The 27,930-nt window shown below is 51.8% G+C and overlaps 1 protein-coding gene and 1 long non-coding RNA gene across 2 annotated transcripts in view; one reads left to right on the plus strand and one right to left on the minus strand.

Annotated features, from left to right (window-relative positions):
• Positions 1-5,213: 5,213 nt before the first annotated feature.
• Positions 5,214-27,930, plus strand: part of AGPAT3 (1-acylglycerol-3-phosphate O-acyltransferase 3) — a 98,414-nt gene continuing 75,697 nt past the window's right edge. The window contains exon 1 of the mRNA XM_070597468.1: positions 5,214-5,354. The gene's annotated coding sequence lies outside the window, so the exon portion shown is untranslated. The remainder of the gene's footprint in view (positions 5,355-27,930) is intronic.
• On the minus strand, positions 19,319-21,079 carry LOC139079876 (uncharacterized). Its single transcript, XR_011533862.1, has 2 exons — positions 20,915-21,079; positions 19,319-20,282 (listed from the first exon to the last, which is right to left on the minus strand). It is a non-coding gene; the product is annotated as an uncharacterized lncRNA (long non-coding RNA).

A 27,930-nucleotide genomic window follows, 5' to 3' on the forward strand; every position in this document is an offset into this window, starting at 1 on the left:
TTGTGAGGCAGGCAGTTTCTGTTGTTTAAGCTGCCCAGTCGGTGACACATTCCTGCATCCCTGACAAACTAATGCAAGATGTGAAGTTCAGAGCATGCTCCTCCCCACAGACCCGCCAGCCAGAGGTCTCCAGGATGCATTTGCTGCACAGCCTTCCACCTGCGAAAGCGCGTTTGCGTCCTTTCACATAGATGGTGGCGGGAGCCTCACAGAAGCCAGGCACTGCCCAGGGGCTGGGGCGGCGGCTACGGCCAGTGGGGCGCTGTTCCCAGGGAGCCTCTGTTCTAGGGCCCTGCTGGGTCGCCCGTGGAAGACAAGGAACAGGAAGCAAGCAGGAACTCAGATGGTGACAAGCGCACGGAGGACACTGAAGGGTGGCGATGGGAGAGGCTGGGAGGGCGCCCCTTAGGAGCACAGAGGTCCTCTGGGAGGTGGCCTTGCAGACGACAGACCAGGGGCAGAATTTCAGAGAAAAGTCTAGCCCGGCTTTCCCGTGTGAATCCACCTGGTCCTCCCGGAGACATTTTCCTCTTAGGAATCAGGAGACACGGTGGGTCTGTGAGATGGGTTGGAATTCTCCCACATGCATCGGACATACCAGATCCGAACAGGTGAATTTTCAGAAACTGCATGTACTTTTTTTTTTTTTAACTTCAGAGAATAATTTGAAAAGCAATTTGGTGCAAAGAAAAAAACTGAAGTTTTTGCTTGAGTACGTATGTGTCCGGGTGGGGGTGGAGGCGGGGGGGAGACCTTCCTTTGAGAGGTCATGTTTACTGTGTATTTCCTGTGCACCAACCCTGTGGACAGAAGCCTGCCCAGGGTACCGGCTCCACCTTTACGAGGAGCCTCAACCACTTTACTGATTTCGAGACCCGTGGGCCTTCAGGCGAGAAGAACGCGCACGGGCACAGAAGGCCCACCTCCGCCTGCAGAGTTGGGTGCGGCCCTGGGAGTGCCCTGGTCAAGGCACTTCGAAGTGAAGGGGGAGCGAGGTCTCTTTTGCAGGCTCCTGTGTTGGGTGGGGCCTCCAGGCAGAACGGGCAAGGAGGGAGCTTAGTGGGCAAGGGGCTCCGGGGGATGTTGTGACGCCTGTGAAAGATAAAGGGGGGCAGGACTGGGCAGACCTGAGGACTGGGGCCTCAGGCCTCGATGCAACTGACAAGGCTCAGAGCAAAGATTGCCTGTCAGGGGCATCGGGTCAGGGGCAGACCGGCCCTGGTACCCTGCCCTCTCGGACTTGCTGGGGCTGCCTGGGGAGGGGTCCTCGGGCTGTGCCCCACAGCCCGGTTCTGGTCTCTCTGTCTCTGCTCCTCGGGCTACCCTCTGACCCAGCTGCCCTCCATCTCTACCACCCCCTGAAGCTACCATGGGACTCATTAAAGGACATTGATGACAGTCTGCAGCCAACAGCTAGGCGGCTCTCGTGGGAGCAGGCCCTGAGCTCAGGTCCCAGGTCCTCAGTGCCCGCAACATGGCAACCGTATGCGGAAGTCACTATTATCCTCACTTGGCAGAGTGGGGCACCAGCTCTCAGAGCTAATGCGAGATAGAGCCCGGATTCAAACCCAGGACTTCACCCCTGCACACACGGCTTCCCTGTGTGCTGGACACATGCCCGAGGCCTATCCTCGGCTGGGCACTGGCTTCACCTGCTCTTGTGACCTTGACGTTGACCTCCATGCTGAGCAGGCCAGGCTTCTCTCCAGTGCCCCCTGCACACCACTCCTGTATTCTCAGCTGCCCCTTGGATGTCTGAGGGATGTCAACAATCCCGTCTGACTCGGCCCCTCCAGACTGAACATGGTTTCTCAACAGCCACTGGAGGGTGGGGTCTTGGTGTGTCCCGGGGCTTCCAGTCTCTCTGCCGCAGAAAATCCCTTTTGTAGTTTTTGCCCTTGTAGAAGCCTGTGTTTAAAATAGTTTGTCTTCTGAAAAAATTGCATTTGTCGTCACTGTTTTCCTATTATGTGTTAATCAAAAACATGTAACATTTGCCCATTTCAGATTGGTGTTAACCTGCTAGGGTTACAAATTTCCAGCAAAATTCTTATTTTTAGTTTTGGTCAATTTTTACATCGAAATGTGCCTTAGTCTGTTAAAAATGCCTGAAGTCGCCCCCACGGCCATGACTCTCTTGACACGCTCTTGGGGATCAGTGAAGTCTGGAGTGGGAAACTGCTTGTTTCACAGAAAAGGAACTAAGACCTGAAGGGGTAATGACCTTGTCCAAGGTCACAGGCCGGCTCTGTGCCTTGGGTCTCAGTTCCCTGGGCTGTGGCAACAGCTTGATGGCCGTGTCCAGCTGCCCGGGGAAGCCTTCCCTGGGCCGTCTGCCCACCAGGCCGTCCTCTCTCCGGACCCACCCAGAGCCCACACCTTCACTCCCTGCACCTGGGCCTTCCCAGTTCTCCAATGAGAGCGCCTCTGAACTGGAAGACCCCCCTATGGGCTTGGAGGTGGGCAGCTGTCTGTCATTTGTGCCTTGGGATCAGCTCTCGGGCTCCAGTTTACTTACCTGTGAAATGCGATGCCAGCAAGTTCCTTCTGAGAACTAGAAAAAATAATGAACTGGGGGGGGGGGGGTCCCTCTCCCAGGACCTCGCTCACGCTCATGGTAGGTACTCAAATACCACTTTTCTTCTTTTCATTCATTGCAGAAACCCCTTCTCTCTGCAAATTGGGCCAAATGACAGTCTGGGTAGGAATTTTCCTTTCCTCATTTTAATTTAAGAGCCTGGGGACCCGAGTTTCTGTCCTAACAAGTAAACATCCTTCCTGGGGCCACGAGAAAAGCTACAGCACAGTGGCCGAGTCCTGGAGCCGGGCTGCTGGCTCTGCCACTGCCTGTAGACTGGTGGAAAATGTATGGAGCTTTCTTGTGCCTCAGTTTCTGCAAATGCAGACCGGGGTGCCAGTCATCTCTACCGCCTGGCCTGGTTTTGATAAGCAGGTGAAATGACGCGCACATACACTAAGCTCAAGGTTCGTCCTGGTGATGACCACGTCCCATTAATCTGAGCGTCTGGGCTGCACCGGCCCCGTCAGCGGGTTAGGGCTGGTCGGCTGACTTCCCGTCCCATTTACACGTTACTCTGCTCCTATGCTCAGCCGAGCTTTTCCAGAGGCAAATTCCTGCTCAGCTCAGGTCTGAAGGGTCACAGATTCTAACTGAATATAGGTTAGATCATATTGATGATGCTTTATGCTGTCGAGACAAACGCAGTACTTCGAGCTAATCTAAAAATTCAAAGTAGCTATGAGGAGCCATCCAATGTCTAAATGATGAGGTCCATTTTACCTTGTTTTTAACAAGTAGTTATGAAGCGTGTGCCTTTGATAAATTTAGACATTACCACCTGGCACTCAATAAAAAGTTACTCCTCTCCAGCCAATAACAGTGTCATGTTGATACTTTTGGAAGTCTTCTGGATGTGTATATGCATATATTCCTTTTTAATACAGGAAAGGGGTCATTGTATACACACTGCATCGCCTGTGCATTTTTTAACTTAACAGACCTTGGAGATTGTGTAATATTAGCATATATGGAATTACCACATTAAATTTTCTTAATGTTTTAAATTAAAAACATTATTAAAGGAATATTCTGGAGTTTATTAAACCAGTCTCTTTTGGTTGTTGTCAGGTTTTTTGTACTTATCTGCTGCAAGAACACCCTCGTGTACACATCTGCGGGTGTCTGTGGGCCGGTTGGCTGGAAGAAGCCACACAGGGTCGAAGGTCTTACAAATAGTAACTTTCCACCAGCGTTGCAAACTGCGACTTCTTTTTCAAAGGTAAGGGAATTGGGAGCAGAGCAGGTGCACATATGTTTATTTTATTTTATTCTAGTCTAGGTGTTTTCCGAAATAATTCGAGGAGGCTTAAGATAAGGCACAGCAGACAATAAGGGCACCTAGGATTTTAAACAGTTTTCAAATGAAACTTCTCCAACTCAGGAGGTCCAGCTTGGCCGGAGGACCGGAGCAGTGTCAGGTCACATGAGGTATCAGGGAGAGAAAGCAGAGTGGACCCAGAGCAGGACAGTCCTGCCTGGCGCACTCTCTTGGGCTGGTTCCAGACTCAACCCCCCGCAGGTGGCCCGTGGGGGACACAGGTGGCCCTGTCTGGCCGCTGGGGTGACTCTCTTGGGCCAGAAGGGGACAGTGGTCAGTGATCGCGGGTGTAGGGGTGCCGCCGCAGAGGCCAAGTTAGGGTGAATCCCCACATTACTCCCAGCCCCCGCCACCCCGGTGCGGGGAAGCTTCCTCCATATCAAACACCGTTACAATGTTGCCAGCCTGGCGCCAGCTATAAATAAGTCAAACGGCGCCACGCGTGGGTCTGAAAAGCGATCCTGGCACGGAGCACCCGGCTCCGAGCATGGTCCCTACTACGACCCCACCCCCACGGTGACCCCTGGACGACGACCCACGACCCAGATTCGGGGTGGGGGGAGCTCATGCTCGGATACACCCCCCAGTGCCCGCAGGGGGGACTCCTGGGGAGATGCGGGGAGCCTAGGCGGGTGCGCACGGCCCACGGCGCTGTCTCCCCCTCGGTCTGCCTCTACCATGGCACCCCTGCCCCACCCCCCGTCCCCTCCCTGCGCCGCCCACACCGCTCCTCGCCTGACCTCTCGGGTCCCGCACCCAGTGTGCCCCGCCCGCCCTGATCCCTGCCTCGTCCGTTACCAACCTGGCCCCGTCCCCTCCCTGCCAGCGCCCCGCCCAGGCCCTCCTCCACCTGTCTCTCCCGCGTGTCCCCCATCAACCTCGCGTGTCCCTCCTGAGTCCCCCGCGCGTGTTCCTCTGGCCCCCCGCGTGTCCCCCGGGCACCCCTGCGTGTTTCCCCATGTGTCCCCCATCCGCCCTGCGCGTCCCCTTCCATGCCCCCGTCCCCCTACGTGTCCTCATCCCTCGCGTGTCCCCTTGTCTCCCCCGCGTGTCCCCCCACGTTTCCCCCGTCCCCCCGCGAGTCCCCCTCACGTCCCCCTGTCCCCCCCGCGCGTCCCGCACGTGTCCCCCTGTCCCCCCCCGCACGTCCCCCCACGTGTCCCCCTGTCCCCCCGCGTGTCCCCCCACGTGTCCCCCAGTCCCCCCCGCGTGTCCCCCGCCCCGCGCGCCGGCGGAACTGTGGGATCGCCGCGCACAGGAAGTGGCGGGGCGGCGCGGCCGAGGGCGGAGGGCGGCGGGCGGGCGGGGCGGGATGGGGGCCGGGGGCGGCGGGCGCCGCACTCGCTGAGGCCCGACGCAGGGCCGGGCGCCCAGGGCCGGAGCGCAGCGGCCGGAGCGGCCCGGAGGCGACGCCGGCGCCCCGCGCGCGGGGACGAGCAGGTGGCGGCGGTGCAGGTGAGCGGCGCGGCCCCCCGAGGTCGGCCCCGGGTCCCGGGCCGCAGTGGGCCGGCTGCGCTCCGCCGGGCGCGGGGCCTGCGGGAGCCCGGCGCTGGGGGCCGCGGGCCCGGTCCCCCCCGGCCTCCACGGGGCCTTATCCGGCCGGGGCCCAGGCCACTTCCCGGCCCGCTGCAGCCCGGCGCGCTGGGCCCGGGGCGGCGGGCGGGGGACGTCTCGGGAGGGACCGGCGGCGGGGCCGAGGGAGGGCGCGACACCCCTTCCCTCTCCCTGCGGACTCTGCCCGGGCGCCGCTGCTCCACCGCGGGCGCGGTGCGCCCCCCGCGCGGCTTCGGGGGCGCTGGGGACCCGGGCCCGCGCGGCGACCCCGACCCGGCCGCGGCGGCCGCGGCTTAGTTTCACTTTTTGCCCCTGACCCGGAGGGAGGGAGGGCTGCATGCAGGTGCGACTGCCGGGCCGCTGTGTGCCCAGCTCCGGGCTTTGACTTTGGCGTGGGGACCAAAGGCCGGCTGTGAATTTCCACCGTTCCAGTCAGGTGATGGGGTCCGTCAGTGATCCATGAGCCGTTTGGGAGGAGAACCATCGCCACCCCAGGGCCGCCCAGGGGACCCCCGATGGTCTGATCCCCGGGGTCTCAGGAAAGGAGGACTGTTAGCAGTTGAAGCTACCTTGAAAAAATCGTGCAGTGTTGTGGGTTTTTTGTTTTTTTTTTTTTAACTTTGAGAGAAGTTCAGTGGAATAGGCAAAATGCTTTTACAAATGGCTTCCTAGACTTTTTTGTTTTTTAAGCACAATGTTAGAAGTCCTGTCTAAGAGAATCCTTGAGCTGTTGGGTTCTTTTTTGTAGGAAATATGATCTTCTGAGGAGGAGAAATGAGGGCTGTTGGCCTTGAGACAGACTGGAAGGAGAAGCGGCCACCTATATTAAAAATCAAAATCACCGCAGAGCCCAAATTCCTGATTGGTGTGTTGGCGGCTGGTGATGACTGGTGTGCTGGTGCTGGTGGGGCCCAGCAGTGCTGGGACTAAACCGGAAGCTCCCCTATGTGTTTTAATTACAGCTCTGCAGGCTGATTGAACTCATTTAGGGATTGCTAATCAACATTTTCTCTGTTTAAAAGCTTCATAAGGGGTCTCAGTCAGATTCTGAACATTCTCTAATTTGATCATTTCCTCACTCCCCGCCCCCCCCCCCCCCCATGATCTTGACTACACCCCTCTCCCCCAGGAGGTTTCAGAATTAGCCACCAGTTAGCCACTGTTACAACTCACTTCTGTATCCATTTCTTGGGCCCTCTTAGGAAACTTCTTAATTACATTGTTGAAAAAAGAAGTTACCTGTCATTGACATAACTTGGAAGGCATATGTGCCTTATTGTTTTGAACCAAACTTGACGTGCCTGCAGAGTGGCCGCAGTGGCCGGAGTCTGCTGCTCACCCCGCCTGCGAGGGGCCCTCCCTGGGCATCTCTGCCAGGAGGTCTGCGTCCTCAAGAATGTGCGAGAGCAGGGTTGAAGTGGTGTCGTAGGACGGTGAAGGAAGATTCAGGACTGACGCTTCACCCGCCCGAGTGTGGGTTCTAGCAGGTTGCCCAGATGCTCCCTGGGCCTGCACACACGGTTATTATGAAGTAGTTTCAGGAACGACAGATTGAGTCATAGTCATTTCACTTGACAACTTGAAACAACTCATTTAAAACCTCAGGCGTTCTTTGGTTAATCACAAGTAAAATTCATGAGATTTCTGAGAAATTCTTTTACCAGCTTCAGGCCAACCTTACGGTAATGTAAATTTCTCAGTGAAAAGATGGAGCAACGCAAGAGCTCGGTTCTCCAAGTCGTGAAAAAGGAAACAGGCCGACACGGCCAGTCGCATCCAATGCTTAGCTCTATAGAAATCCATCAGCCGCTTCTTGTTACAGTAACATGTTAGTTTTTGACAAGGCCAGAAAGGTAAGAAAAGGACGGAGGAGGAAGCCACTGCTTTTGCCTGAGGTGGATTTTGATGGTGACAAGGGGCGGACCGCTAACAGTGTGGGCCCTATCCACATGGTCAGCCTCCCCCCCCCATCTCCCAGGTTCGGTGCGGCTGAGGGTCAGTGGAAGGTATGCGCGTCAGGGTGAAATGGGACTGGACAAGTTAGCCAGACCCTCTTCCCCCAAAACCCCAGTAAATATGGCTCTTCTCAAACACCACTTCTGTTTTTCATTTTCCCTGTTTATGAGGATTTCAACATTTCCCTCCTACTTCTGATTTGACCAGAGCTAAAAATGTACGGACTTTTAGCAGACTGATGGGTCCGAGAAGATGGGAGTCTGTGGGCCTCAGTTTAAATTCTGGGCATGCCGACTTGTGAGCTAGCCTTCAGCAGGTAACTGCATCACTCAGTTTTCACAGACGGCTCTCCCACGCGTCAGGAGCTAGCCTTACGTCGTGGGACCAGGGGAGCGGGGTGAAAAGGGGCAGACCAGATCACTTGGGTGGACAAACTTTTTCTAACTTCCAAAATAAAACAGCTCCTTTCAGTGTGCCTCCCTAGCCCCGGCCGTGTATTGATTCTCCCTGCCGAGCAAAGTGCGAGTGGCTGAAGCAGCAGTAATCTTGGGACGGCCTCTGTGTGTCTCGCTGTGGAGGTGGAGGAGCAGAGTGGATGGGAAAGTTGGCCCAGGTCCTCCCTGCAGGGCTGAGGCCGAGCTGGCCCGGCTGCTGTGGTCTCATGGGCCCCGCCTTCTCCCGGGCATAGCTGGAAGGGCTCAGATAGGTTCCGTTGTAGATGTTAGTGTTAGCAAATTGAAGAAACACATGTCCTTCCACACGAGACGGGCAGGATTCCTCCACCTGGCCGGAGCACTTTGTATCACCTAGGGTAGAAGCTAAAGCCGGGCGCTCAGGGCGGGGGCAGCATGCCAGCAGCCGAGAGGCCTGTCCCCAGGCGACTCGGGGAGGCCATGCATCATTGATGTGGACCGTCTCCATTCCTTTCTGAAAGTGGGTGGGTGAAGTCGGTAATAAAGATCAGAAGCAGTGACTTTTACCATGATTGGTGGTAACAAGCTGCTGGGAGGAAGTACCTTTCCCCGGATCTCTCGCTCCCTGGTGATGGTGTTCCCAGGTGGTCGCAAACCATGTGGGGGAGCTAAAGTCTGGAGCTCCCGAGGTGGTCTTTTTCTCTTCACCCTGTCGTGTGCTGACCTGGAAACTTTATATGTATATGCCGATGTTAAATGTGTCCCCTGCTTTGTAACTTAGGCTTCGCTCATTATTTTATAATAACAGCTACAATTACTGCGCCTCTGTGAGACGTTTTATGTGCTTATTTTGTTAATTCTTAAAACGACCCTGTAAGGACAGTGGTGTTGCCCATTACACAGAAGGAGAAGTGGAGGTCAGGGAGCTTGGCCGGGGTTGCTCAGCTAGCAAGCGGTTGACAAAGGTCTGCTTGAGTCCAAACCACCTTGAGGCTCTGAAAACCCAGGATATGAAAATCCACCCTTTTAAAATAGAAACAAAGTGACTGGCTTCACGGAAGTATTCATTTTAAAACTTTTCACTTGTGGAAGCTTACACTCAGTGGACCGGGGAATGAGAAATCCCACCTGAAACGATAGATGTGTGCTAGATACAGTGTGGAATCGGGAGGAAAAGAAATTCCGTTTCTGCAAATTCATTTGTGCTCAGCTTTTCTTTATATACTTGGTAGGAGGAAAATGAAGAGCTGTTGATTCAATATACAGAATGTGTGATGATTGGGTTAAGCTTTCCATAGATTGATTTCTGACTTAGACCCTTGTCCCGGTCTAACTGGAGTGATTGAATGAAGGAATGTGTCTTCTATCAGGAAGATACACTTAATGTTTACTTACGTTCAGAGAGAAATTGATCCGTTGGTGTACCTTGCAAGATATGGTTTAATCGCAGCGATTTTTGCCAAAATGTGACAGAAGTCAACTTGGTAAATGAAGACACATCAGTTTGGGTTATATGGGAGGCAGGTGCCAAGATGAAAAGTGCCAAGAGGTTTACGTGGAGGCTGAAGGGAGGGGGTGGGAGGAGGCGGGGAGAGCCCTCGGACTGCCATGCTGGTCTGACCTCTGTGAGGGGGGACGGGAAGGGTGGAGGACTGGGGAGGAAGAGCCTGGGGTCCTCAGGCCAGGATCATCTCACCCCCAGGGGCCCTGCATCCCTCAGACCGGGCCCTGCCTGAGTGCCCCCTCAAGCTGCCCGTTGGAGTGTGGTCTCAGCTTGTCCCTGTGCTGGGGTGGGGGCCAGAGGTGCTTCACCTGGAGTCTCACCATGGGGCAGGTTCCCTCTTGAGGCAGGTCTGAGTGACAAAGCTCTGTGACTGTCCCAGAGACCAGGCCAGTGACTGTGAAGTCCACAAAAACAGAAGACACTGTAAAAGTAGTCCCAGCTGTTAATCGTCATGTGGCGCGGGTGGAGTTTGGGTTTAGCGTTAGAAAAGCTCTGATGGTTCCTGCAGGTCTCCTTGAGCCGCTCTGTTAGCTCCTTCGCTGTACCCCGCAGTAAGCTGGTGGACGGAAGAGGGTGTCAGGGATGAAGGGGACCCCGAGGGCTTCCAAGTGGAGGCCAGCGCCAGCCCATCTGTTCTCTAACTCAGGGGTGCATGACTACAACTGACGTTCTGGAAACACTGGTTAGAAAACATGTTGGTAGCCCACAGTTCAGGTCTAGCTCCAGGCTGGCAGGGCATTTTCCCCAACTGCTTTGTACCTGTCACTTCTTTTCTTTAAATTTTAGTGATTAGACCCAATTTAGAAAATTAGGTCTCAGTGTTTCTTTTTTGGTAAAGAAAGCTACATGTGAAATTCGTAAACACAGATCCGACCAGGGCCAGGCAGGCGGGTGGGCTGCAGAAGGCAGGTGTGGGCCGGATCGAGCATGGTTCTCTGTCCCACTGGCCAGTGTCTGCGTGGGCAGCCCCTCAGCCCCGTAGCATCGTGATCGCTCAGCTCTCTACCGGCCTTGCTGTCTGGACATCCTTCACCCGGGGCCTCTAGAGCACCTGGCTATTCTGGCTCTTTGCTTTTCTCTGAAAGTGGTAAAATCAGCTCGTCAAGTTTCATGCAAAACTTTGTCAGGATTTTGATTGAAATTGCATTGACCCTGTAGATCAATTGGGGGGAATTTTTCATCTTTATGATATTCAGTCTTCCTGCTGTAAAACGTGGCATGTGTCCTCATTAAGGTGGCTCTTCCTAAATAGCTTTCAGTAAGGCTCTGTGAGATTGCACACACTGTCTTACCCTCTGCGGCTAAATTTATTCCTGTGCGTCCGTATTACTTTTGTTGCCTTCGTAAGTGGTGTTTTTAAAATTTATTTTTGATTTAAAAAATGTTTCTAACTCCTTGCTGGTGTTGAACAGAAATGCAGTTGATTTTGGGTATCGATTTTATAGCCTGTCACCTTGCCAATCTGTTTCTTATAATTTATTTGGGGATTCTCTGCCCAGACATCGTATCCTCCGGGATGGGGACGCTCTGTTTCTTCCTTTAGTGTTTTCCTGCCTGGGCCAGGCCTTCAGGTTGGTGTCAGATGGGAGCAATATGGGGCGTGCTTGTCTTGTTCCTGGTTTTAGGGACTGCTGCCGACGTTTGTCCTTCTGGTGTCAGTACGGACACTGAGGCTGCTTAGTCCTGAACCTTCCCATGGCTCCTCCCGGGGTCACAGGAGGTGAGCAGATGGGAAGAAAAAGGAAGTGATGAGGAGACTACAGACTTCCCTTCATCAGTGAGGACAGAGATGCAAGATACAGCCACAGTGAGATGCCGGCCTGGCCCGCAGGGTGGCTGAGAGTCAAAGGCGTGCCCATTCCAAGTGTTGCAATGATGCAGAGCAAACGGAGCGTGGCGCGAGTGTGCGCGGGAACAGCGCCTCGCAGACTGCGCACCAAGCCTGCACAGAGGCCCCTCCCCTCTCGGTGCTCGCCCAGGACGCGCTCATCAGGACGCGGGAGCAGAGCGCTCACAGCAGCACGGCGCACGATGGTCAAACCCTGGAGGTGCTCTAATGCCCATCTCCGAATGAAATGAAGGAGGAGGTGGTGCGTGTTCACACAGAGGGGAGGAGGATGAACCGGCTGCCACACAGGCAGCAGGTATGATCTTACAGGACGCCCTGCGGGGGCACGAAGGGCACAAGCCCTGGATTCCGTGAGCCTGAGCACAACAGCAGAGCCAGGCCGTGCTGCCAGAAGTCAGGAGGGGTCACCCGCAGGGCAGGGGGCACATGCAGGGGCGTCCAGGGGCCCCGGGAGCACTTGCGTTCTTCATCCATGTGTCGCGTTAGTTTGTGAAAGTTCAAGCTGCACACTTAAGATGTGTGCACTTTCCTGTGTGTGTATTATGCTTAAAAGTTTTGAAAAAAGAGTTAAAGAGAAAATCATAGCACAGAAGACAAAGGAATCCGACACATGCGTCCTCAGTAACCAGCTATGCATAATCGGGAAACCGAAACAATGCAGCTGGTGGTATTGACACTGCAGCTTCCGGAAGTTTCACTCGAGTGGAAGAGCTGCCCGGGTGCTGAAGGGCCCTGTGCCACCCAGAGGGGGCAGCAGAGAGGGCTCTCGAGCAAATGTCGGAGGTTCCAGCTAAACACCTGGTGGGCATCTGAGAGAGGGTTGCCCACTGAAGAAAACAGCAGACGGCGGCAGCTCCCCACAGGACAACCCACACATGTCACAGCGAGAGGGTGTCAGCAGACCACTTGGCTGCAGACTCTGTATCCTGCCAAACTGCCCTTCAAGGGCCCCTCAGAGCTCAGGGAATGTGCTGGGGGAGCCCTCCTAGAGAAAGCGTCTGAGGGATGAGCGCCAGCACCCTGAGAAGCAACAGTGAGCCAGTGAAGCGGCAGTGGTGACGGGGCAGGGGTCGACTGCAGGGCAGGGGGGCCGGGAGGGTGGGTGTCGCTGTGAAGGAGGAGCACTGTCCAAAGGATACAGCTGACGTGAGAGTGAAGAGGAGAGTGGAGGGTCATCGCCTGGTCGTGCGGCTGGGAGTCACCGCGGACAGACCCTGCGGTGGCAGTTAGTGTGGTCGGAGCTCGAATGTGCTGTTGGCCACAGTCAAGAGGGAAATGGGATGGAGATGCTCTGATTCCTCAGAACAGGTGGTCCAGCATCCCCGAGTGGGATGCACTCTGCCCAGGAGGCTCTGGAGGGAGTGAAGGGTGCAGCTGCTGGGGGGGGCGAGGGGGCTCCTCATGGTGACCTAGCCACCAGGGCATCTGCCCTTCCGTCTGGCAGCTGCACTTCTGGGACTCATGCTACAGGTACGCCTTTGCAGGTGTGAGCCGACCTAGGCAGGGCGATACGCTTCAGCGCTGGCAACAACCCCAGGGTCTGTCTCCGGGGGCCGGTTGGGTAAACCAGGAGATGCCCCCGGACCTGAACGCTCTGCACCTTACAAACCGAGGCAGCCCTCTTCCCCCCAGGAGAGCTCGTGGGGAGGACCGTTAGGGAACAGTGCAGGGCTGAAGGGGATCAGAGCACCTTTTCACGTTTTCCTGTGTTGGGATGATGACGTACCGGGAGGAAGAGTCGAGAAATGAGCGGTGACTTCTGGTAAACGGTGGGACAGTGCCACAGGATGGGGTTATTAATATATCTCTTCAGACTATGCTACCCATTTACAACAACGAAATTACAAAAGAGGAGAGAGCTTATTTCCGTATAGATGCCCCCTTTCAGATTAAGAAAGTTCTCTTGTTTCTAAGAATATTTTGCTAAATATGTTTCATCAAAGACTTTTTTGCGTGTGTTGAGCTGATCACGTAAGATGTTCTCCCTCTATCTGCTCACTTGCTGAGGTACGTGAGTAGATGTTCTTGCTTTTCTGGAAATGCCCCAACTTGGCTGTGAGATACAATTTTTTGCTACATTGCTGTTTGGTTTGTGCATATTTTGTCCAGAATTGTTTGCACCTCTGTTCAGAAGCAAGTTTGGCTTACACATGTCCTTTGCTCTCCTGTCCTCGTCCGGGTGGGTGTCTGGATAATGCTGGTCTCATGATCTGAGTTGGGTAATGTTGCCTCTCTTTCTGTTGAATAAAATGCTTGTGTAAGATCGAGATTACACATTTCTTATGTAATTTCTTAGTCTGGGCCTGGCTTTCGTGTTGATTGATTTTTATGTCCTGGTTCCATTTCTTTAATAGTTGTAGATTCCAGGTTTTCCAGTCCTTTTTGAATAAGATTTGGTCAGTTATTTTCCTGGGGAGTGATCTGCGTCCGTTCCCTGTGGCTGTGTGACAAGTGAGGCCCACACTGACTGCTACAAACAACACGTATGGTCTCACTGTTCCTGTGGTCCAGGAACCTGGCACAGCTAACCTGGGTCCTCAGCCTCAGGGTCTCTCACAGGCCATGATGGACATATTGCCTGTGCTGCGGTCTTATCTGAAGGCTCACTGGGGAAAGGCGCCCTTTCCAAGTGCCCTCAAGGTTGTTGTCAGGATTCGATTCCTTGCCAGTCGTTGTTCTGGGGCCTCCCCAGCGTGGCAGCTTGCTCATCAGAGCGAGCACGCAGGAAGAGAAGGAGAGAGCTAGCAGGAAAGTCCTCTCCTCGGAGGTGAGCTTCCATTACTCTTGTTAGAAGCCAGTCGCTAAGCACAGCCACCCTTGGGGAGGCGATCACGTGAGGGTGTGAACCACGGTGTCGTCTCAGAGCTGTTTTCCACAGTGTCCATTTTATTAAAGTTGTTAATTTCTTAGTACAAAGCTCATGATATGTTCTTAATTTTTAAATCTCTACTATCTCTGACGTTGAGTTCCCCTTTCCTTCCTAAATTTGTTTTGCCTTCCTTTTTTCTTGATTCATCTCAGCAGAGGTTTATCTGCTTTGTTACTGTTCATGAAGACAAGAGCCAGCTTTTGATTCTGTGGATTGTCTCCATGACGTCTTTGTTTTCCATCCCATTAATTTCTACTTTCATTGTCATTATTTCTTTCTCTGAGCGTTGGGTTTATTCTTGTGTTCTTTCTAGGTTATTGAGTTGAAAGCTTAACTCCTTTCTAAATGTTTTCTGAGCATAGTTTCTTAATTTTCAGAGTTTATTTCTATCACAAGCTTTTGAGGCTGTAACTCTCCCTCTTGGTCCTGCTGTACTGTACTCTGTGTATTTTGGGATGCAGTATTTTCGTTGTTCAGCTCTACGCATTTTAAAATTTCCCTTCTTCTTCTGTGACCCATAAGTGATGTAGTAGGCACTTTTCTTTTCTAAGTGCTTGGGGATTTTACGTTGTATTTTTATCCTTGACTTCAGCTCAAAAGCCTGGTGGGCAGAGGAAAAGGTCTGTATGGCGCTGACTCTGGCATTTTTTGAGACACGATTATATCACGTCGCCGTCTCCTGGCTGATGTTGTTGCTGTCAGGAGTCGGCGTCAGTTCAATTGTCCTTCCTCTGTCAGTAGTAGCTTTTCTCTCTGTCTGCATTTATAGTCTCTTGACCTCTGCTTCTCTTCGGTTTCAATATGACACCTCTAGAGAGGATTTATTTTTATTCATCTCTGCTTTGGATTCAGTGTGCTTCCTGAAGATAAAATTTTGTGTCTTTCAGTGATTTTGGAAAAATTGCAGCCATCATTTTGTTGAATTTTGCTTCTACCTTGTGCTTGACCTTCTCACACCACCCTCCAAGCTTCTTAAACTCTTGTTCACGTTTCTTGTCTTTTAGTCATTTTGTGCTGCACTCTAGGTAATTTCTCCAGCTTTCTCTTCCAGTTTGCCAACTCTGTCTTCATCTCTGTCTAATCTGCCGTGTAACCTGCTCGTTGAGCTTTTCATTTCAATGATATATTTTTGTACCAAAAAGTTCTCTTTGGTTCTGTCCACATCTGCCTCTTCTCTTGCTTGGCATTCTTTTCCTTGCACAGACTCACTATCCTCTTTTATCTCAAAACATACTTAGTTTATATACTGCAACTAATAATACCAAAATAATAATAATAATAAATAGAATACCAAAGGCTGAATTTCTTGAGGGTTGAATTCCACAGCTTGTTCTGCCTCTCGCTCCCTGAAGCTGGTTTCTCCCGGATTTGTAACTCTGGCTGTGGGCTTCTGTGTGGGTGAGCTTGGTCTGCAGGTCCCGTGTGGTTCATGGGGCAGAGTCTCTCTGGAGACGCTCTGCCTGTGCGAGGAGCCCGGAGAGGGACGGATCTGGAGCCATTTTTGGTTCATTTTCTGGACTCACAAAGGGGACTTCTAAAAACGTCATTGACTGAGAAGAAGAATGATGCGCAAACAAAACTCTGGGGTTGACAGCATTGCTCTTAGTAGGGTGAATCTATGCAAATCCTGGTGAATGAAACAACAACGAGAGCAGAAGGAATGGCGTGGATTTCGGTAGACCTCCGTGACGGAGCTGATTTGGGGGTGATTTTATCCTGGCCTGAAACCGCCTTGTGGAAGACAAATGTGACATCCGGAGAGTTTACAGCTGGGGGCACCCTCCCTCCCGGCAAATCATTACCAGGTGCTTTTAACCAGTTTGGGGCACAATTGCAAAAGGTGTCTCAGACTTTGCCCTCAATGAGCTTAACTTTCCATTGACTTCTCTATCATCCATACAACTCAGGTGATTTCCGCTCTTTTAGAAAAGGCAGACTGAGTCACCATTTAAGCAGTTTTCTCCAAATAACTTTTTTTTTGGTAGGTGAAAAGCTATCATACATACACAATACATGGTGTCTGCCAGTAATAGTTAAAGAGCAAGATTTTTTATAGGTGATTGATAGTAATTAGTTAAAGAGCATGATTTCTTTGAAGATGATCATTACATCTTAATATGTCAGACTTTGAAACTAGAAAATAAACGTGAAGGAAAAGACTCTTAAACAGCTGAAACGGCCTTAACCTTGGGGCTCTTTGGAGCGGCTGCATGCTGCGTGGTCCTCCATCCCTCCTTGTTGTCTTACTTGCCTGTGAGGCGGTGACCCCAGCCTCTCTCCTCCTCCGCTCTGATTCCTGCACCCCAGGCTGCGTGTTCCACTGCACGCTGCACATCTTCCTTCAGGTCAGGGAGCCCATCTCATCGGGCCCTTTCCTGTCCATTCTTCCGGCACCCACAGAACTTCCTCCCGTCTTCCCTGTCTCCTGCAGTGAAATCACTGTCCACTGGTGTCCAAGCCAGACCCCTGGACCCTGCCTGCGACGCCCTTTCCTCTGTGTCCCTCACAGCCTCCTCCAGCTGCTCACAAGGTGAACCTCACTGCTTCCACCTCCCACATCGTGCACTCACCCCCCCCCCCAACTTCCAGAAGGTCTGCACTCGGGTTACTCCAGGGCCCCCTGAAGGCCCCGTGCCTCAGCTCCACTCCCATCAAACTCGCTCCCTACAGTGCATCTGGAGGCATATTTCTACAGCCCAGATGTGGTCCCTGTCACCCCCTGCTCTGGTCCCCCACCGCACCTCCCCACGGATGCCCCACCTGCTCTTCTTTGTGCTCGATGCTCCTCCACCCCGGTCTTCAGGCTTCTCCACTCAGTGTGTTCTGCCTTGGACCTTGGCACACCTGTCTCTGGAACGCTCCTTCCCCCTATGCATGGTGAGTTCTTGCTCATCCTCCAATGTGGCTGTCACTTTGCTAGGGAGGTCTTCTCTCGCCCGAGTGTAAGGACATGCAGGCACACGCATGCGCACGCATGTGCATGCACACATGCGTGCTGGAATTACATCTGCATACCATCTTTGCGGCCGGCTTTCTTCGCTGCACATTGTACTGCTGACCTTTGCCATTTGCCCTGGTCATTAGGTAAAGACCGTGAAGAATGTGCCTGACTCTGTGTGGACATGGGTGTGTGCAGCTCGCATTCACATGTCTGAAAGCGCTTTGTGAAGAGGGGTGTGCGTGCGCGGTGCAGCTTGTGCGTGTTGGAGAAGCGATGTTGCGTGTGGCGGTGTGCAGCAAGCCCTGGCTGGGCTGCAGCGAGAACAATAGCACTTAGAAAGTGACTCAGATGGGTGAGTGCCACACTGTGAAGGGAGAGCGAGCTAGAGCCGAGGGCTGAGCTCTGCCCAGTTTGCCCCAAATCCGGCTGTCCTGCCCTGGGCACCTGGTCATCTGGGCCCCCGAGGTTGGCTCCCTCTGCTTTCCCCTTGGGTGCAGACGGAGAAGCTGGTGGGTTTGTCCACCTCTGTGACTGTTTATTCTTGGAGAAGCTTGAGGGCTTCGCGCCGATGTCTTGCTGTGTCCGGGTGCATTTCTGGAACGCGGTGAGGCCGTGTGCTCCATCGCTGTGCCTCTGGTCCCCCAAAGCCCGTGTCTGTGGTCGTGGTACAGCACATGTTTCTGTGCCAACTCTTGATTTTCCGTGTTGCTGACTCATCTCGTGGCTCAGCAAATCTGCGAGTAGCATCTTTTTTCCCCTTAAAGCCAGCAGTCTGGAGGAGCCGGGCTCGCTGGCTGTGGCACTTGCGTGGCTGTTTGGCGGGACGGGGTCGGGCCCTGTCCGTCTGTCCTCGTGGTGCTCGTCTCGGGGGTGTGAGGGCTGCATCCAGGAGTCACTGGAAGAAGGCCAGCGGGGACTGGGTGCGGAGCCCGGGAGGGTCCGTGCTCTGGCTCGGGTCAGGCTTCCGGGGAGGTGGCCCTCCTGTTTGATTGTCAGGGATTCTCACGGGCTCGGAGGGGTGACTTCCCTTTTCTCAGCAATTCTGTTTATTGCCATTTGTGTGGGGGTGGGGGTCACATATAGGCCTGTGGCCTTTGAAAAATAAATTTCAAAGTTTGTAGTCCCTTCCTGGGAGGACAGGCTTATTTAACAACAGTGGCTTTGCCGCTTATTCCTCTCGTTCCCAGTCACGTCCGTCCGCCGAGAACCGGAGGTAGCACACGGCAGAGAGAGGCCCCCGGCCCGCCCCGTGCGCTACGGTGGAGCAGCGGGCAGCGCCTCAGCGTCTCAGAGCAGCTCCACCGGGCGTCCTGTCGAGTTCCACACATGTGACAAGTGGCAGTGCGTTAATTGTGCATAGCAAGAGATTTGTCACAAGTGCTGGTTTGACTACAGAGTTTATCCTTCCTAGCATGGCAGGGGGCCCAGTGCGGGCAGGGAGAGAGACAGAGAGAGAGACACAGAGAGACAGAGCGAGACACAGAGAGATAGAGAGAGAGACACAGAGAGACAGAGACAGAGAGAGACACAGAGAGAAAATATGTAAGAGAGAGGCTTCTTATAAATAAGAACTTTTTTAGGAAGAAAAGATAATTGAAAAGGAAGTGATGATAATTCTTTATACTTTGTCATTTATCAGTTATTTCTTTCCAGAAAGGGGTCGATTTCTTCTTCTCTTTCCAAATTTTACAGAAGAAGAAGAAAAATTGAAAGTATTTAATAATTTTATCGTAAATTTTATTTTGTATGTGGTTATATTGCATTTCCAGGAATGAGTTCGCTGCTTTCTTAAGTAAGAAATCCTTGAGTATATGAAAACACATAAAGTGTTGAACCCCTCTCCACATCCAGCTGAGGGATTAATTAACCATTATAGATACGTCTGAAGCCAAAGAGTTGGTGAAACCAAAAGCTTCTAAAATTCTTAGCATGTAAATGGGAAGGAGAAAGCAGCCTCAGAGAGCGCTCTGTGTCTGAAGCCATGCTGTCCCACGGGACACGCTTAAACGCGCCGGGCTGAATGGAGCGTGCCCTCAGTGTGCTGTGCACGCCCATTTCAAAGACTGAGTGTGAAAAACAGAACGTTAACTATCTCATTAATGTCCTTTTATGTTGATTAGATGTTGAAATGATAACATTTTGGATATATTGGGTTAAATAAACTGTATTATTACATTACTTTTGTCTGTTTCCTTTTACTTTTTAATGCGGCCGCTGGAAAACCTAAAATTACAGATGAGGCTCGTATTGGTGGCTCTCGTTGTGTTTCCGCTGGGCGGCGCTGGGCGTGGTTCTGAGGAGCCTCAGGAGGGAGGAGCTTGGTGACCTTGGGCACGTCCCTCGTCTTCGAGCCCCTCGCCCCCCAGTAAAGGAGAGGTCGGCCTCGTGTTCGTCCTCACCCTCCCGGCCCCAGTGCCTCCTTCGTCCAACGCAGTTAATCCCCATACAACGCTTAGAACAGGGTCTGCAAGTGCCAACTGCCAAGTGTGTTTGATGTTATTATTCATAAAACATCTTGTAATGTCTCTGACAGTGTAGAAATGGATTTTGTGGATTGTGTATTCCAGTCTGGAGTTACTCGGACATGTCTACACTGGAGGACAGGTGGATTAGCACAGACAGTCTGCCTCTGCTTGGCTGGAGCGCACTGAGAGGCAGGTGGGTGGGAACCCCGGTCCCTTGTGGCGTCGTATTGGGGGTGACAAGGCAGAGAACACCATCCCGGAGGGTCTTGCAGGCGGCTGAGCTCCCGGAACACTGAGTGTGTGGGAAACCAGAGCATGCGGTGTTCGCGCTCAAGAGCAGAGGTGGGGGGGGGTCTTGGGGGACGGGGGTGGGGTGGGGCGTGGCAGGACCTCCCATCGCTGTGACAACAAACACCCCCCCCCCATTTCTGTAAACGTCCCTGGGGAGCGAGCAGCACCATCCTGTGAGAGCCAGGTCACAGGGCCGCCGGTCTGCGGAGTCTCGGGCCCTCTCAGCGCTGCGCCCCGGGTGGCCTTACGGGGAGCTGCTGCCCAGCTCTGCCTGTCGTCTCTGTCCTCAGGGCCCCGGGCACAGCAGGCCGACCACTGAGCAGTGTCCTGTGCCGAAGCCCCGATGCAGTCTCTCCTTTGTTGTGTGGACCCCCCGTGCCCAAGGGAGCAAACGCCGGGTGTCTGTGGGCCCTCGGGCGACGCTGGCTGCAGGGCTGCTCCCCCCGGGGCCCCGAGGAGGAGCCAGCGAGCTTGTCCTTCGTGTAGTGGAGGTTCTGCATGTGGACAGTTCAGAGAAGCCCAAGCTGCTATAGATCTGGAGCTGCGACACGAACAAGGTTGTTTCTTGTCACCACCTGGCTCAGAGGCCACTTGAGGGCTGGCCTGCTTGGGGGCAGCGCTGTGTGGACTCTCAGAGCAGCAGCCCCTGGGTCTCCTGGGGACACGGCCAGAGCAAGGTGGCTCTGGGCTCCTCGCCACCCACCTCCCCCGAGCAGTGGGGCCCTGAAGTCACTGCAGCTCCCTGGGTCTCCCCAGGCCGACTTGGCCCTCGGACAGGAAGGCCCATGAGACCGTGTGCCCTCCAGGCTGTGGGCCCTGGAGCAGCCGGTTCCTTCTCCCTCAGCCCAGCCCCGTGTCCTCCACAAGCAGCCCTGGAGGGGCCTTCTTCTCATCAGCTGGCTTTAGGGCTGGGTATCTCTCCCATGGGCATAGATATCTGTCCCCTAAAAGAGGCACCTTTGACCAGCTGGTCACCACTGTCACCAGGCCTGTGTTACCCTGTCTCGGAGTGCACCGTCTTCACAGGGCTGCGGGCCAGGTCCCGGTGCAGCCCTGCCCAGCCCCCTCCCCTCACGTGCCTCCTCCCCACGCCCCTCCCCCTCCCCCCACCCCCCCTCCCCCACGGACCCCTCTGTCCCCTGCTCCCTCGCTCCCTGTGCTCCCTGCACTCACCTCTCCCCTCCTTTCTATGTCACAGGAACATCTGAGTGTCAGTGATGCGGGTCCTGCCTTTCCCAATACTTAAGCTTTTCATCACCCGCTCACTGCTTTAAGACCCATCGTCTCTGGTCTTTCTGTATCTCCTCCACATTCTTGCCATATTTTCTGCAGTGTCTCAGTGGGGAGCGTTATTTCCTAATCTAAATGAGCCACAGCAGCCACTCCCCGGGCCCCACCCCGCCTGCGTGGGCCATGCAGCGATGGCAGGTGGGCCGCTGGACACAGAGCTGGGTGTGGCCAGGCACTGGGGGTCTGAGGGACAGCTGAGGACTCGCCCTTGGGTGTGGGCAGCCCAAAGCAAATACTGGCTGTTGCTGTGTATTTTGTTTCTTTGTCTCTGCTCTCCCTTTTCCCCATTTCCTTTAATAATCCAGTTGACAATGATGCTCTATTTTTTCTTCAAAAATATAGCATTCACTCCCACAACAGGTTTTGGTTTAATGGAAGCACGGGTTTTACTGAAGAACAACGATTTGCCTTGGCTCAGTGGCTGAGCTCAGCAGCGGGACCATGGGCCTGGACAGTCGGTGGACACGCGAGTGTTCGGTAGCCCCCGGACCTCCAGCACCTCCCCCTGGCGGCCGCCCCTCCTTCAGGACCCCCGCAGGGTGGGCACTTGGCCCCGGAGCACAAGCTCTTGAGCTGTCTGGCAGACAGCTCACCGCCTGCCCCTTGGTCCCTGACCGCCAGGCAGACGGGAGGTCCCCGTCTCCATGCTCCTGGCTGGTTCTTGAATAAATAACTTCCAGTTTAACTGTTTTCTCTACCCGGGATTGCCAGTTTCTTACCTAAGCTGGTCTGGAGGAAGCCTGTGTCCCCCTGTTCTGCAGGTCTACAGGCCAAGGCTCCCGCCCACCAGGCCAGGAGACGCCGCGCGTCTGCAGAGGGCAGCGTCCCCACCCCAGGAGGGGGACCCAGGGTTTCCAGGGCTCCCGAACGGGACTTCTGCTCCAGTCTTTGGAAGGTTCTAGTGTTCTTTGGGTTTCTGTGTCTTCTTAAGTCTACTTTGGTCAATTATTCTTCCTAGGGATTTGTCTTTCTACCTGCATTTTCCAGTTTATTGCTGTAAAGCTCTTCATAATCCTCTTTTATTTAAAAAATTCTGCAGTACGCAATGGTGCCCCTTCTCTCTCCTGACATGATCCATGCTTCTCTCTCTTTCTCTTGACTCCCGTATCAAAACGCTGTCAGTTTTATTGATCCTTTCAAAGAACCAACTTTGTGGCTTTCTGTCTTTTTCATTGATTTCTACTTTTTAAATCATCTCCTTCCTTCCTTTTTAATTTACTTTTTGTTTTTCTGACTTCTTATGTTTTATGTTTGTTTTCAGCCTTCTAAAATATTCTACCACACACTTAAGTATGACCTTCCGTCCCTTTGAGAACTGTTTCAGCTTCAGCCCATAAGTTGTGGTATGAAATATTTTTGTTACTATTCCATTCAATAGATTTTCTAACATCTAACTGATTTACTTTTTGATTGTTGATAACTGTTCTGAATTTCTAAAAATATTCCCAAATATCTTTTTGTTGCCTTTTTTTTCCCTTCACTTCAGTGCGTTGTGATCTAAGAAGGTGCTGATTGATGGCTGTCTTTTGAAATTTGTTGAGACTCGCTTTATGGCCCAGCATATGGCCAAATTTGGGAAATCTTCTGTGTGTCTGTGCAAAGGTCGTACTCTGCAGCTGGTGGGCGTAAAGTTTTATGTAGGTTCATTAAGTTTGTTAATCACGGTGTTCAGACTGTGTGTAACGTGTTGGCAAACACAGGCCATGGGCCAAATCTTGCTTGCCACCTGTTTGCAGAGAGAGAATGTTATGGGATCCCAGCCACAGCTGCTGGTTTAGGTGTTGCCTGTGGCTGTTTTGCACTATGACCTCGATAGAGACCATTTGGCCGGAATAATCTAAAATATTTACTCTCTGGCTTTTTCCAGAAAATGTTTGCTAACTCCTGTATCTTATTGATTTCTCGTGTCTACCTGTCCTGTCAGTCGCTGAGAGAGTCTGTTAGAGTCTCAGGATTTGTCAGTTTATTCTTGCACTTCTCTCAGGTTTTGCTTTCTGTATTTGAAGGTTGTGTCATTGGTGCTACAGTGTTAACATTGTCGCGTCTTCCTTGTGAATGAAGAGTCTATTATTATGATCTTCTGGTCACTTCTCCTGCTTTCCGCCTCTAACTCTACTTTGTCTGAACTTCTCGCAGCCGAACAGCTGCCTCTGGTTCGTGTTGGCTTGTATAGCCCTTCCTATTCTTTTATTTTTAACCTTTCTGTATCTTTCTGTCTTAAACGTGTCTTGTAAACAGCATGTGAGGAAAGTTTTTTTCTTTAACGGAAGTTTGACAATCTTTTTCTTTAAAGTCTGGCAATTAAAAATATTTTAACTGGAGCGTTTACCCGTTTCACCTTAAACGTAGTACCGACAGGAGTGCGTTTGCACCCCGCCACGTACCTGCTGACTGTTTCATCTGGGCTAGCTCTCCCCCTTTCCTCCTCCTTTCCTGCTTTTCTAGAGTGCTTATTGATCCTTTCATTGTTTTGCGCTCTTCCAGTTTGGAAGTTATAGACTCTTTCTGTTCTTTGGATGGTTTCCCCACAAATTACAACATTCTTACTTATCAAAAATCTAGAATTAAGCAATCCTTTACGGTTCAGGAAGACCCAGGGGCCTGAGAACGCGCCCCCCCCCCCCCCCACGGGTGCATCGTCGTGTGTTTAACTTTTTTAACCTTACAAGACGTCGCTGCGGTGATATCAGCCTTAGTTCTGGTTTTGGATTTGTACACATATTTGCCACTTTCTTTGCTTTTTACTCTTTTCTGCCTCTCTGACCTTCCGCCTGATCCCTGGCCCCTGCCTGAAGTGTGCGTGCGTTGGACATGCCTTCTGAGAGGTTCCCCGGGTGGCAAACCCTCACTGCGTGGGTTTGTCTGAAGGTGTTGGTTTTCCTGCTCCTTCAGAGGTGAGCTCGCTGGCTGTCGAGTTCGAGGTGGGCAGTTAGGTTCTTGTGGCGCATGGATGCGGTCGCGCAGGCCTTCAATATTAGTCATTGTCAGGCTGTCTCCCTTTGAAGGTAACCTGCCTTTTTCTCTGGCTTCTTTTAAGCTCAAAATTAAAAACCTTTGTTCTTCAAAGGACTCCATCAAGAAAGTGAAAAGACAGCCCACAGAATGGGTGGAAATATTTGCAAATCACATATCTGACAAAGGATTTGTACCCAGAATGTAGAAAGGTCTCTTGGAAGCCTGAGCTCTTTGTGACTGAATGCCAGGATGTTCTTGCCTTACCCAATGCCTCGTGCCTACCATGAAGCAAGGCCAAGGCCCTGCCTCCCACTGCAGCATGTGCCTCTCCTCGTGAGCAAAACCCTGCGGTGGTTCTGAGACTGCGTCCTGCTCTATGCTGCAGCCCTGCGCTCGCCCGCCCCCACCTGCTCCACGTGGTGGACGACCTCTGGGCATCTCTTAAGGTTTCTCAGGCATCGCCTCTTCTGTGCAGCTCCTTCTGCCCCAGCCCTAGGTCAGAGGGAGAAAAGGTGACGTGAAGTGGTGAGCTATTCGCAACTGTCAGTGATGTTCTGTCCTTACTGAATAAATTGGGAAGAGAGAATGAGCTGAGAAGAAGGGCCTTGAGCATCTGGGCGTTACCGAGTGCACGTTTGGGTCCTGCCTCGTCTCCTGGCTGACTGACTGCGGGCTCTCCGCCATGCTAGACGGACATGGGCAGGCAGATCGTCCTGATGCTGTATTCTAGACCAGCACACGTGCTTTTGCTGCGAGGCTTCCATTGAGAGTACGTGACCCGCAAGGGGAGGAAAAGGTGGGTGTTTTTGTTCTTTTCAAGGACGGCGCCGATTAGCTGTGCCGTAGGCAGGAATTTTCTGGAGACTGAGGTTCTGCTTTAGATGTACAAGTCAGTGCTTCTCAGATAACATACGTTGGTCCAATCCATTAGAGATGCCCATTTTGGGTTAGTGAAAAATGGAATTAAAAATGCAAGATTCCCTCCTCCGCTTCCAGCCATGATGGGATGACAGGGACCAGATTTCACATCCCACCTCCAGCACCTGGAAAACCAAACAGCAGAACTCGAGGCTACAGATTTCAGACACTGCCCAGGAGGAGCACGGGACGGTGATCCCCGGAGAGGGGAGGAGCAAAGGGAGCCCTTGGCCCCCCAGCTTTCTGCCTGCAGGGTCCACCTGAGCACAGGGAGAGGGGGCCCAAGACTGGGTGTAGGCAGAGTCTGGCACTGAGGGGCTCCACAAAGCCTAGAATGTATGGAGAACGTGCTGGAGAGGGTGGGGCTGCCTAGAGAAGAGCTCTGAGAGCTGAGGGGGCCTCTAGTCTTTGGCTGAGTATCCATCTGGGTGTGTGTGCAAATACCACCAACATGTGGGGGGGCCCTGAGAGGAGGAGAAGCAGCTACTGTGGGCACACAGGGCTGGGAATGAATCGTGTGTCTCACCAGCTGGGTGGAACCAGACCTCACCATTCAGGGGTCGTCAGGTAGAGTCCTCAAAGGTCATCCCCTGAGCCCTGGACGCAGGCCTGCTCAGGACTCACCTGAAGGAAGCGTAAAGCAAGGCTTGAAAGGACCAAACTGATGCTAAGTGAGTTCACAACATCCCAAAACAAAGGCTGGCAATATTTAAGGACAACATCAAAACTCGGCCTCCAGCATGTCAAGTTTACGATGCCCAGGAGCCGATCAAAATTATTCACCATCCAAATAAGCAGGAGAATAATGTGAAATGCACGTTATAAATATGCACGTGTGTTCGGTGACACAGGAAATAAGGACAAGAGGAGGAGAAAATGGAAGATATGCAAAGACCAAATAGTGCAACAAAGGAACAAAGATGAAATGGCAGCAGACTTCTCATCAGAAGCTGTGCAATCCAGAAGACGATGGAGGAGCATCTTTAAAATACAGAAAGAAAAAAAAGCTTCAACCTACAGTTCTGCAGCCAACAGAATATCTCTCCAAAGTGAAGGCAAGATATAAAGACTTTTTCACACCTTCAAAGACTGAAGGAATTTCTCAGCAGCAGACTTGCACTCTAGGAAATAAAGAGGAAATGATACCAGGTGGAAATTCAGATCTGAAGGAATAAAGAGCAGCAGAAGTGCAGGCAAATAGAAAAGACGTTTGTCCTCTCATTTGAAAAACGTCCTTTAAAAGAGGTATTTTACTGTTTAAGGTAAAAGTAATAACAATGTTTTCTAGAGTTTGTAATATAAGTAGAAGTAAGAGGTATGACAGGAATATAGCATCTAGGAGGGAGAAAATGGAGATTGTTTAAAGTTCTTAAAATGCACGTGAGGTGCTATAATGGAATTGGAAGGTAGACCGTGATATAGTGGAGAGGCACAGTGTAAACCCCGGGGCGGCCATTAAAAAAACAGCAAAGAGGGGCAGCTAATAAGCCAAGAATGGAAATACAATGGAATCATCAGAAAAATCGCTAATCCAGAAGACAGAAGGAAGGAAAAAAATGAAACAAACAAACCCAGATAGAACAAATAGAAAGATGGTAGGTTTCAACCCAACCATACTGACCATCACATCAAATGTCCCTGGCCTGAAAACTCCAAATAAAAGGCATTTTGTCAAAGAGTGTCAGACCAGATAAAAAAGATTAGGTAAAAGTGCTCTTCACATTAAATATAAAGACACAGATAGGTTAAAAATAAAAGATTAGGGGCCGGCCCAGTGGCACAGCAGTTAAGTGCATACGTTCTGCTTTGGTGGCCCGGGATTCACTGGTTCAGATCCCGGGTGTGGACATGGCACGGCTTGTCAAGCCATGCTGTGGTAGGCGTCCCACATATAAAGTAGAGGAAGATGGGCACGGATGTTAGCTCAGGGCCAGTCTTCCTCAGCAAAAAGAGGAGGATAGGCAGCAAATGTTAGCTCAGGGCTAATAAATAAATAAAAGATTAGAAAAAGATAGACCATGTGAACGTGAATCAAAAGATAGCCAAAGTGGATATATTGGTATCAGACAAGTTAGATTTCAGAGCAAGAAATATTTCCAGGAATAAGAAGGATATTTTATAATGATGAAAGGGGTCAGTTCATCAAGAGAATGTAACTTACTGAATATGTGTGCCCTTAATAACAGAGCTTCAAAATGTATGGAGCAAAAACTGATAGAACTGAAAGGAGAAATAGACAAATGCACAGGTGTAGCTGGAGATTTCAAGACTCCTCTTTCAATGATTGACAGAACAAGTAGACAGAAACTCAGTAAAGGTCCAGAAGACTTGAACAGTGCCGTCGCCCAGTCTGGGGAGTTGAGCCCCCCGCCCAACAACAGCAGAGCACGCATTCTTTGCAAGGGCACGTAGAGCATTCACCCAGACAGACCAAATTCTGGCCGTAAAATGAGCCTCAGTAAATGAGAAAGGGCTGAAACCATACAAAGTATTTTCTCTGACCAATAGAAAATTAAACTAGAGATCGGTAATTGAAAGATATCTGGAAAAATCCCCCAATATTTGAAAACAAAATGAACAGACTTCTAAATAGCTCATGGGTCAAGGAGGAAATACAAAGAAGTTAGACAACATTTTGAACTGAGTGAAAGTTGAAACCCAATGTATCAGAATTAGTGGAATGCCGGTAAAACAGTGCTTAGAGAAGAGTTTATAGCATTAAATGATTATATTAGAACGTAAAACTGTTCTCAATCAGTGATTTAAGTTTTGACCTTCAGGGAAAGTTCACAAAAGAAAGAAATAACGAAGAGCAGAGATCAATGAAATAGAAAACAAACAAGAGGAAAAAATCGATGAAACCAAATGGTGGTTCTTTGAGAGGATCGTTAAAACTGGTAAACCCCTAGTTAGACTGATCAGAAAAAAAAGAGAGAGAGAGAAATCTCCCAAAATTAGAAATGAGAGAGGAGAAATCACTACACCTCCCACAGATCTTAAAATGGTGGTAAGGAAATATTACGGAA

This window comes from Equus przewalskii, chromosome 27 (genome assembly GCF_037783145.1).
Source record: "Equus przewalskii isolate Varuska chromosome 27, EquPr2, whole genome shotgun sequence".
Classification (NCBI taxonomy): Eukaryota; Metazoa; Chordata; class Mammalia; order Perissodactyla; family Equidae; genus Equus; species Equus przewalskii.